Source organism: Heliconius melpomene, chromosome 6 (assembly GCF_056956725.1).
Source record: "Heliconius melpomene rosina isolate 202511_hmr_F chromosome 6, ASM5695672v1, whole genome shotgun sequence".
Taxonomy (NCBI): Eukaryota; Metazoa; Arthropoda; class Insecta; order Lepidoptera; family Nymphalidae; genus Heliconius; species Heliconius melpomene.
In genome coordinates this window covers 9,108,411-9,121,640 of record NC_140394.1, presented here as the reverse complement: position 1 = coordinate 9,121,640, position 13,230 = coordinate 9,108,411, and positions in this window count along the sequence as shown.

Sequence of the window (13,230 nt, the reverse complement as noted above, 5' to 3'; positions counted from 1 at the left end):
CTTTTTTCATAAATAGAATAAAAAATATTCATATTGTTATTACCATTGTAATAAATATCTCTCGTAAAATTGGGAGATAGGTAAATGAAATAGATTTTATAACGAAATAGATACAATTTGTGTCTTATCAAACTAATGAAACACAGTTTTTACATTCGTATAGCAGGATAGGCAAAAAGAAGTCAAAAGTGTCAAGACACTCCGTTTTCAACTTTTCGCGCAAATACTAGATGTTGCGCATTGAGAGACGGAACTCTACGCCGCCCTTTGTTGACTTTAGCTGAAAACTATACATATCATACATACATTATTTCAATTATAAACAAGTAGGTATATCCTTGAACGGTACCGAAATTACCGGAACAACATTACAAAAAACATTCGACCAAGTTAAAATTAGCGTTCAAAATGACGACATTCAAATAAAAACACCGAAAATTTAATAAAAAACTTATAAAATTAAAAAAATTAAATCGACTTCACGCTGTATCCCGCACACAACTGGGTAGGCAAAGGGAACGTAGTGCTGAAACCATCCGTTCCCCACTTTCCGCCGAATTTTTCGAAGCATTGCGTGTTGAAAGCAACGCCGGGCTTTTACCTTGATGCCAGAACGAAAAAATTAAAATATTAATAAATAATAATTCATTCCCTCGAGTGGGGATCGAATCCACAACGATCGCGTTACAGTCACAACACAGCCCCTACGCCACGAAAGAAACAAAAAAACCTTATGGAACCATTAGAAAAACTTATAGAACCATTTTACTCAACAATTGACCAATTAACTTTAACCAAACTATTACTTATAACAATCCGTTTAGAACTCGAGTTATAGCTTAATCTCTTGAAAGTATGCGCCTCCATTTGAACCCCCAGATCATGATTAAATGAACTAATATGTCTTCCGGCGGAAACCGGGTCACATTGCGATAGAAAATAGAATAAGCCATATAAAATGGTTCTTGGTTTGTGTGCTTCTTAGTAAGCTATAGATATACTCGCAGATATGGTTTTTTAAAATCACGCTTTATCCCGCTTAGAAGAAAATAGAGAGAGATAATTTAGTGTTAAGTCACTCAGTGCTTCGCTTTAGGCTGTTTTTATTTGTTTCTACCTCGCCTATACCCCCTAACTTGCCTAACCTAAATGATTCAATCTCACAAGTGGGAATTTAACCTAAGACCATTGCATTTACAATCAGACAGTTATTCTACAAAATATGTGTGTCACCGTGTTATTTCAGTTTCTAGGATTTCTCGAAAATTGTTTCTAGAAAATCTTTAGTAGGCAGGTTGTGGGATTCCCACTTGGGGAAATTAAAATATTAAATTATTCTATTTCTTCGGTCCGTCATGCCTCAAGAATTCAGAGGACAATGGGAAACGGAGTGTCTTAGCACTCCTTCCTACCCTGTTATATACGGAAAACAACATGACGCTATAAAAAAATCTTTAATTCGTGCCAATTTGGAAAAACATACGAAAAAATCCATTACAGAAAAGCCAATCCAATTTAATAAAAAACACTACATTTTTATATATTTCATCCAATTTAGCTTTAAATAATAAATACAACAAGGAGCACACAGCACTTTAACTCGTCACTTTAGTTCATTATTCTGTCCGGAACTCGATAGCGTCGGGCTTAAGCACCTCAATACTGGAGATAAAGGGCTCCATTATTTTTCTCATTAGTTCGGATGAATCGACCCCTTCGCATCGGCATCGCCACCTGATGGCAGCGATTTTGATAATTGTCTTGTTTATTCTATTATATTATTAAGGATAAGTGCTGTATATGTAGGAATTAAGTTAGATATTTATAAAGTAACATATATTTTTTTAGCCACAGCAGGGAAGCTAGTGTTAAGACACTCTGTTTTCCGTCGAATTCTGGAGGCAATGCCTCCGTATTAAATGGCGGAACTCGGTGAAGGTATGAAAATATTAAATATTTCACTTCCTCGAGTCGGAATCAAACCCACAACCCTGTTTTGTCTACCAGAGGGGTATATAGAATACTATATCAGTTCTTTCATTGTGTAATGTTTACATTTTCTATTGTATTAACTTCAATAAATAATATATTATAAAGATTTTGATTAATTTTAAAATCATTGTTCTATTCTTTCATAACGAATACAGATTGATCACTTGTACAACACAAACAATACTCAAGTGTAATAAAAATAATTAAAAAATCGGTCAAGTGCGAGTCGAAATAATCATGCATTTTGTAATAAATTATAAATATAAGTTTGTAACAAAGTAAGACAAACAACAAACTGATCTTATAAGTGTTGCGTTTTTCTTTTGAGATACGGAACCCTAATATTATACAAGTGGAGTGTCGGTTGACCTACGAAAATGCATTATCGATGATATTGGAGGAAGGTCATGTAAACGAAGACCACCAGAGAGTATAGATAAAGAGGTTGGCAACAATGGACGACGATAAAGATGTGTCCAAAGCTCCATTATCTGTGGTTATCCCGCTAGGGATAAAGCGTGAACCTAAAAAAATATGTAAATTAAAGCTTTTACAAGTAAAAAGATCTAACATTAGGAACTTCTCGTTATATTGGCAAAACTAACGCATTCACCTTAAATTGATGTTTAAACAGAAATATAAGACAAAGCTATACCTTAACGAAGACCACTGTTTTGTTCTGGTTTGGATGGACAATTTATCTATACCTGTAATAAATAATTAATTTTCATATATCCATATAAATAATATTATAACACACAAACATAATTATTATTCATTAAAACGTTCCAAATTAACAACAGACACGGCCGATTGAATTGTAAAACATTTTCCCGAAGAGCGTTGATTACTGCTAACGATGCGTTTCATTATTCACTTCGCTTATCGGAATTGTTTTTTAAAGTTTATATGCAAATTCGCACAGTATCGTCCCGGGGTACTTTATTAATATTGCTCTTTTTTTTGTTTTACGACGTCCGTCCTGTCCGTGCCGTTATTTATGCTATGAACGTATGTATTTAATTTCCAAGCGGTAATTAATATCTGTGTTTTTTTTATTTATTTATTTTTCGTTTTTTTGTAGATTTAATATCTTTAGATTTGTGATGTCGTGATTGTTTATTACATATTTTTTATTAGTTTTATATAATAAATAATAAAATATTTAAATTCTATCATATTTGAGCTCATAATCTCATGGATTTTATAATATAATGTATACGAGTATACTTGATTTCAACTAAAAGTGATGTAAAGTGATTTTAAACAAAAGCCACTAAAACAGTAGAAATATTTGCTATATACTGTAAACTGTTAATTTTGACAGTGAAATGTTAAAAAAAAATTAAAATAAAATAAGTTAATGTACAGTAGGTACAAAAAGAGATATATAAATAGAAAATAGAAAAAGCTTAACAAATATAATTATAATTCAAGTAAGACCAAACCCAATATGCTGAACCATCGTCCATTTTGTTTGTTTTCAATGTAAAAATTGCATTTACAGAACGAACTATGAATATAAATCATAGTTATTACATCATCCCAATTAAGGAGAGCAGTTATTTCATTCATTTGTTTTGCTATTGCAATTAGCAATGCATGAATCTCTACAACAGGATGACCTTAAAAAACTAAAGTAAGCCTTATATAGATATAATACAGTTCAATTTGAAACAGCATCTTATGATCCACCATTCTATCAGGATAGAATGAGAAATTAAGCACCAAATTGATTTGATTCTATAAATCAACAGAAGTAAGGGACGAATTAAACGAACCCTGAACGAAAGTGAAACAGAATTGTGTAAATGTTGTAATTTAACTAATAAACACTTTCAATGTTAATTATTAACAGTTAGTTAAGTCTGTTCAATCGCCAAGTGGGAGGGGCAGTGGGAAGGTAAAGGAAAAATACTTTCAGGTTTTGCCATAACGGCCAAATACTATATGAAATTTTGAATGCTAAAATAGCCATTAATAGATGTTTAAAATTGTACTAAAATCCATCTAACTTATATAAACAAATAAGCATTGTTATACCAACAGCTAAATTCTTATAATATTTTTAATATTTTTCATAAACCAGTATAATTCAGTTGTAAATAACAAGAATGCATTAATATAATGGATTGACTACTTGTCGTCTGGTAGTAATACCAAGTGATTCATTTATTATAGGATATTTCTAAAGTACAGTACTTAGGCTGTACCTAAACGCACATCATATTCGTTAGCTATATGTTAAAAAAAATGGAAAATTTAGTTCTACGGTTTTGATAAATTAGCAGAAAAGAAAACAATATAAATATTAATAAAAATAGGTATAATATAATTATTATTTATCTGTTTTCCTAAACATTGTTGTATTCCAAAAAGCTTAACGCCATTTCATCTATTTTAAATTGCATTGGAAATAGAGGACGACTATAGTAAATTTCCTCAAACTATTATCACCAATAAGTAAGCGTTTTAATAATATTATTTATAGATAGATCTCTTAGTTCTGTAATGTTGTGTTCAAGTGAATTCTAATGTCGAGATGACTGTATCACAACTTTTTTTTTCTATTATTCTGTTATTTCCGTTTCTATTTCCATTTCTTCGTTCCGGTGTCGAGTCAAAACGCGGCGTTGAGTTCTGCTACTCAACACGCAACGCCTCCAGAATTCGGCGGAAAATGGAGAACGGAGTGGATTAACACTAGGTTCCCTCTGCTACGTGCTATACACGGGATACAACGTGAAGCTGATTTAAATTAGATTTTTTTTTAAATCAATCTATATAAATATAGCTAGACACAGAATTTACATACAATTGATCTATTTCCTAATATATCATTGTCACCCCTCTAACCGTATAGTAGTTTGGTGTGATGCGGGACGGCTCATGCATTCTGATGATATTCATTAATGTGTTACCGCTGACGAATTGACGGTCTGCCCGATGACGGATACTGGGCGGGCGGTTTGTGAGTAATATATATGTATAAATATGTCTGTAGGTACATATACTAAGATATTTGTATATAGGGTTCTAAAATTTAGCGTAGGGACCTATTTTCATATTGTCACCAAATCAAAGGAATTCAAATATGTAATTCATCCCTCGTCGTGATTGTATCGAGGGTGTGAATTACGACGACTTCGATTTGAATCTAGATAATATATCTAGATATGACTTTATGAAGGAAAACTTTGAAGAAATTGTCTCAACGTATATTATGTTCATTAATTTTCATAATACGAGCTTTAATAAATGAAATATAAATTTTAAAAAAGTACTTCGATTTACAATTCCGTCAACGGTGTCCAAGTAATTAATTTATTTCACAGTACAACGTCATTTGGCGGTGTATGAGTTTTTATTTTGTCAACGAAAGCTTATGTATGACTGGGAGAGCAATTTTTGACTGTTGATTTTTCGTAAAAATTTTCAACGCCCAAAATATAATGCACAAGCCGGAGCAAATTTATGGCTATATAAATAACGTTGATTAAATTTTAATTTAATTAAGACTTGTATACTGTGTGGAAAGGTTCTTTTTCATTTTTCATATAAATTAAAGTGTGTGTGTGCACTTTAATTCATGGAAGTATTTCAATATTCGTGATAGCACGAGGAATAACGTTTAATAATTAATTAAAAATCAATAAAATTTATTGAAAAGCCGACTTATTTACCCGGTAGATATATTATGTAATATCTTTTCGATGCTGTATAGAACCATATTTTATATTTTTCAATAGATCAAAACAATTTGAATGTTAATAATTTGTTACTAATTTTTAATTAATTCTTAATATGTGAAATATTACCGTAATTTCAATATGACGACTAAGTATATTTAATAAAAGAATATTATTTGTATATAATAATATACCTTTTTTAGCTTCACGCTTTAAACGGTATAGAGGTAGGCAAAGGCAACCTGGGAACCTGGTGCTAAACCACTCTGTTCTGGTTAAGACACTTTCCACCAAATTGGGCATTGCATGGCAAGCTCGAGTGGAGATCGAACCCACAACTGTCGCTACAGTACCACTGCTCCACGACGGGCTCAGTTAAATGATTAATTAACAACTGTGCCACAAAACGAAAAAAAGACAAAATTTAGTATATGACGTGCAAACTAGCCAAGTATGGGCGTTGATAAGTGCATCGAGTAAGCACAGTGGGGTATTCTGAAACGATTGTAATAACAATATCTACTGGCCAACAGCGGGCCGTAAAAACAAATTGTCCACTGCGGTTTTCGCCTGGAATTAAATTTTGTACACAGACTAATGCTAAACCTCAAATCAATTTGGTTATACTGCACAAATCCTTTGGGAAAAGCTCAAATATTTCTAGGCTGTAACAGTGAAGAGAGTAAAGTGGTACTACGGCGGCCACAATAATAACACGTAAACCCGACTGTTTTGAAAAGTATCATTTTGGTAATGTGAAAATCAGTGTCCAGTATCGATGGTCGATTATCCTTAGCATTGGTTTTTACTTACTTTTAGTTGGGGTATTATTTAACCAGTTTTTTAACGTCTCTATAGAAAATTGCTAGTTTTGAAACACTGAAATAATTAAGGATTCCATCGGCCATTTTCTAGTTCATCAGATCCTTCCTACAGGAAAATATGTCACGAAGAATCTAAGGGACCTGAACTGTATAGTGTCTCATTTTTGGACTTCAGGTTTCTTTCAGGTTAAAGATGACTGTCAAGATTCATGATAATAAATAAAGATAATAAAATAAAATTAATAAAATTGATCGAATTAAAGCTTTCTGAATTTTAGTACGTCTATGTCATACGTAATTGTGACAGTTGAGTAATGAAACTCAACGCCGAGCTTTACCTCGTTGCAAAAGCGAAGAAATAAAAATATAAATAATAAATATTTCATTTTCGAACTCACAACCGTGCTTACAGTCGCAAACTTGCAAATCGGCACGATTGGCCTCAAACTCACACTTTTTAAACTTAACAAACATTTGCATAAACATTTCAGTTTTAATTTCATATTAATTAATGCGTCTAAAGATCTTTTTAGTTTACTAGAGCACGCTTAATTATAGCTTAGCCTTATTTTTAACTAAAAAAAATATCAAACGTTCTATCATAACATAGATAGTTAGTGCAGCTGGGTGTAATTTGTAACAAATTTTTTTACATTTTTTTAATTTGTTGTGATATCACGGAGGCAAGGCTGACGGGGTGTACCATATAAAAGACTGAATGGGCAAGTTTATATTTGAGAAGTTTTAGTATAATATAAAATAATAGAACCCTTCTTAATACATCGTTAAATAACAGAACAAAGAACACGGAGGTCATAGACAAACATAATATTCCATGTTAGTTTTGTAATCAGAAGGAATCTACTGTTAAGACACTTCATTTACCACTTTTCGCCAAATTCTCGTGGCATTCTTCTTCTTCTTCTTCTTAATGTGCCTCTCCAACTAGTGAAGGTTGGCATTAGCTTATATTGTATTGATTGTTACAAAATACGGGTATTTTATATTGTACATAAATATGAACCCACAACTAGAGACGTTACGTGTTGAGTGGCGGCACTCAACGCCGCATGTTTTAACATATCATCTATCACTTTAGAGTAAAAAAGAAGCTTCCATGGAAATAAATGAAGAATTACGCGACAAACCCAGGAGTTTTACTAGTTCTTGTCTCAAAGCTTTAAATAATTTCAAATAAGCTGTCTCTGATCTATTTGCGTACACGCTTCACAATAAGAACATTAAGACGACCCGTGAAACCAATAAATTCGACATCATAATTATTGTTTCATGTATTTCCAAGGAGTTCTGCTATTAAGAGATTAGTTCACCAACTGGGGGAAACTTGTATTGTGACATTAGAATCCTTATTTATTCCGCTATTGGGATTTGAACCTTATACTAGCAGCTACAAGTGAAGTTGTAGACGCAAATATAAATTGGTATTTGCTAAGAAGTTTGTACTGCAACCACAAAAACAGGTGTAGTGTAAGCTAAGGTTTGAAGGGATTTATTGGGAGAGCACTTTTCGGCTCATTAGTTAAGTGGCATTACGCTCCTTTGAACAACTTTGTTTATTTTTGCTTGCCTCAAATATTCTTGTTACTACTAAGTTTTCTTTTGTATGGTGGAAAGAAAATTGTCTGTGGTTTTTACTTCTTGAGTTCTAGTAAAATTCTTTTTGGGAAATGTATATAAGTAATCAGTGATAAAGGCGCCGTTGAGTATTTCTTTATTATGGCAGGTTTTTGCATTGTATATGGTTAATAGAAAATTGAGTATGTTATATATATTTTTGTAGGGGAAAGCAGTGCTATTACTAGATCATTAACTTTTTTTAACATACACGCTGTATCTCGCACGAGCAATGAAAGGTCAAAAAGTACATCTTAAGAGTCATTTAAACGTAGGTTCTTAATATAGAATGTCGGATTTTCACTTCTTGTTAGCTCATATTTGCGATACTTTTGAACTTTTGGCGTTTTTGTGAGATTTCTTTATAAATATAAATATTTTTAAAGGTTACAAGTTTTATAATCATTCTAAGTAAAGCCTTTGAAAAGCTACTTTATGTTGTGCGTATTTTAATGCCTTTTGACACAACTTCTTATCATACTAGTTGGTACATTATACTTTTCCTACTCGTAACTCAACGCCACATCTCGTTTCAAGGAAATCAAAATATTTGTTCTCCTATTGGCATACAAACCCAGAACCACCACGTTTGCAGCCAGATGCTATGCTGCTACACCACGTCGGCCTAGGAAGAATTAAGAAGAATATATACACGAAAAGAATAATAAAATGACAGAATACAATAAAGAACAAAAACGTTCATACGCTCAGCTACGTGAAGAGTATTTGTAAAAACAAAACTATGACATGTCAGGGATCTTTCTAAAGCAACACCCTATATAAAATACGACGCATGGAAATGAGACAAGGGAATAGGGGTGGCTTATACATCTCTTACTTTACAACAAAGAATCTAAATGGAAAGTATTAAATATATAGAAAAAACCTTGGCAGAAACGTGTGACTATTACCGTGACCGCTTATGGGTTCGATTTCCGCTGGTTTTCATTTCTTCGCTGTGGTAACGAGGCAAACTTAGCTTTCAGTTTCAACACTCAACACTTCTTGACTCTAGACTTCGGTGAAAAATATCTTAATGGCAACGAAGTGTCTCAATACTAGCTTCCCAGGTCCCACTGAATATTGCGTGTTGAGTGACGGAACTCAACACAGTGCTTTGTTTTTTTATTTGAACGAGGAAATGAAAATAATTCCATCCACCCGATCATTGGGGATAGAACCCACAGTCATTGCCTTTACAGTTATGTCCCTAAGCAACGATGGCTTCAATATACTCTTCTTAGTATTTATCGCTATATTTACTAAGCGTGTTAAATAATTCCTATTATTTAACATATTCTACATACATTTGTATAAAATTTTCCAGGTATTCAAAGCTATATTCCATCCACAAGTAAGCACCTATGTAACACTTTGACACGTGAAAGTACATACAATAGATAACGTAACGGTCTCTACAGAATTCACAGATAATTTATAAAATTCTTTCTTCGTATTGTTAATGTGAAATGTCGTAGAAATAAACTACAGCTATTGCATTCTACACAATTGAAAATACAAATGTAGATATTTAAAGCGTTAAACTCATTTTTGTAGCGGATTTTAAAACAGCAAAATGCCATGGTGGCGCATTTATCATGGGTACGTCGGATTGCGACGACTATAAGATCTAATTTGGTTCAGGGGAAATTTTAATTTTGTTACATTTCTGAATGTATGCTACAGGTTGGTTAGATTTGGATACTTCCATCTTATGAAATGAAGACCTGTAATTCTAACCAAGTAAATTACAATACCAAACCACTCCTATCTACTGCTGCCCTGTATGAAGAGCCCAAGAAACACATATGTTATAAAGAAAAAATAAAAATATATAACTTAGATTATTTTAGACCCATAACCGTCCGTCCGCGTCAACCCATCTTAATATAATTTTACAAGTAACATTACGAGTAAATATTTCTTTTTCAGCTTCATGCTATATCACGCACACAGATAGGCAGAGGGAACCTCCGTTCCTCTTTTTCCCGCTGAATTCTAAAAGGCATTGCGTGTTAAGTGGCGTAACTCAACGCCTCGCTTTTCCTCGACACCAGAACGAAGAAATGAAAATACTAAATACTCGTATTTCATGTCCTCAAGTGGGAATCGAACTCACAACCTGTCTCGTGTACTGGCCTGGCCATTATAAGGTATATCATTATCCAAACTTTCCATATACGTACGAAAAACCTACACGAACGAGCCATAAGTTAAAGATTTGCCGGCTCAACCTTTATTCAACTCAAATAAACTTTCTGTTAAAACAATACTGCGGAGATTTGAAGTTTGGTAAAGCTCTCCGACGCGGAAGAACAGCGGATGGAGGTGTTTACAACTTACGATATATTATCTTACCTTACACCTGGATAAGATTATATTCCTACAGTATATATTCTAAGTCCACGTGGTACCTTCGACTAAAAGAAAGTAGGGTTGTATGAAAACGATTGGGGTTATGTAGTATTAATAAACCTTTAGCCTTTCTAGATAAATGAACTATCCAATACAAAAATAGTTTTTTGTTGAACCAGCAGTTTCTAAGATTAGGGTGTTTCATCAAACAAATTATATCTATTATTAGTAAAGATGTATGATTTATAGAACTTAGGAGTTGCCTAGGATTACACGTAAGCTTTACAAAATAAAGTATAATATTATTTTCTTCCTGGAAACCTGGAATAAATCGTAAAATAGGAAACGAAGTGTTTTAACACTAGTTTACTCTGCCCTGGTATGCAGGAAAAGACATGATACTGTTTTTTATTGGGTTTTTTCACAATAATTCATTATTCAAAGAGTATGAATTCAATCATTTAGAGTATTTAGGGTTCCATTGATTGAAAAATGCTGAGAACAAAGGCCGTTGATGAACGCGTCACAACAAGTAAAAATGATCGTTAAAAATGTGTCGGAACAATCGTATAATACAGTGACGTTAGTAGGTACACTTGTTTTTTTGCAAGTTTAAAAGTCATAAAAAAAAGGGAAATTGATATAAACTATTTCAGAGATTAAAATTATAATTATAAGATTTATATAAAGATTTTTCCATAATTTTATTTTTAATATACAGGGTGGAAGAGGCAGCGCTTCTTTTACTGAAACTGCATATAGGGTAAAATATTTCAAACCCAAAATTTAAAAAAATAATCAAGGTACCTCGACGGTTTGGACGTAGGATTTTTTTTACATTTCACGATTTTTATCCATACCTGTATTTCGTGTCACGCACACATACGTAAGCGACGTTGCCGCGCCGACAGGTAAGTGTGTGCGTGGCTATATTATACTTTACAAATGGCGTTTTATTTTAAAACGATAATTTTATTATTTGTTTTGTTTGAAAAAAAAACTTTTTCATTTTTGAGAATTATTATTTTTCCGAATTATATTAGGCTTTTATAGAGTAGTTAAAACTGTGGTTTCATTTAAAGTGCCGCTGACAATTCCACCCTGTATAATAGAGAATATATGATAATATTGCCTACTAATAATTCTTAATTCTATCTAATAATTTAGTCTTAAATTAAAAATATAACAATATCATTCATTAAAAAAACGTAACCGTAATCGTATCGTTAGATATAAATAAAAAGGTATACAACTTGTCGTCCACTTATAACAGTGACTGTGAAAGTTAGCGCGAATAAGCAACGTGTTAGTGTAAGCCGGGCTCACCAGCCCGCCGCCCGCCTACACTGAGAGTACACACCGAGTTTAAATACCAATATCGTACCATATAAAGAGAATTATTTGAATGATATTTATCTTATTATTTTTTTTTTGTTTTTTTTTATTATTATTATTATTATTTTAGAGTTGCGTACCTCAAAAAGAAAAAAGGAACTCTTACAGGATAATTATTAATTTTAATGTCCATCTGTCTGTATCTGTCAGTCTGTAAAGATCATTTATCTCAAGAACTTTCTCAAGTTGTCAGAATGGGCAAAAGATAATATTAATTAATTAATTCCTCCGAATGGGAATCGAACCTACAATTTAAAACTAAAAATTAAGAAATGATTCAACCACCCTGCAAATTATCTACATTACTAAATAGAAAGAAACGTTTTAAATTAGACAATCTTTTTGATATATACCCCCGCTTTCCTGAACAGTGGTCGACAATAATTCACTTTTATTGGAACGATAAGGGATCGAACAAAGAAAGCTTTTCAAATAAATCAACATTACTATTTTAAAATTGTTTGACGTTTAATAGAGCGACTAATTAATTTATGATTTACAATTCAACAATTGAATTGAACAAATTTTGTGTGAAATCGTCAATCAATTATATTATTATGTTATTTCAAAGTTAATTGATTTAATTTGTTTGGTAATTAATTGCTATTTGCAAAATAATAAATAATTAAATAGTAGGTCCAACTGTTTTTTTGTTTATCTCTATTTAATAATTACAAAAATAGGTTTAAATTTAAAGCATTATAAAAACTTTTTCCAAAAAAAAAAAATATTTGTCCTGGTTCTTATCAAAAACATTAAGTTTATGCTGTGAAAATATAATTTTATCATTGGATCCATCTGCAAATGTTCAAGCAAATAAGACGACAAAAGTGATTAGAAATTACGATAAAGAGAGAGAGATTTTAGAGAGCTTCTATGCAAACGTACTTATGAATAACGACGTAAGAAAGGTATTAAGTATCAGGAACTAGAAATAATACTATTGAATCTTGTATATATTTTTATTATTTTCTAATTCTAATACAAAATAAATGAAACATAAAAAATAAAAGATATTTTCCACAATTCCGTTAAAAATAAATGATTACAATATATCACTTTTTTTGCCGTGTTGAGTTGCGGATCTCAACGTCAGTCTATATCTTGTTACCAGGGCGGGGTATTGAAAATAATTAAATTCCCCGAGCGGGAATCGAACCCATAACTGTTACGCTTACTCGTACAGTCAGGCGCCGTCAGGCGCGATACCGTTACCCATGAACTAGAGTCTAGTATATTTTTTTTTGTCTTATTTCAGGTTTATAGAACAGTAACACCTACTAAAACAAAGGCACTCTAGTAATATCAAAATTTTGAGCTTATTAATAATGTTTTTTTTT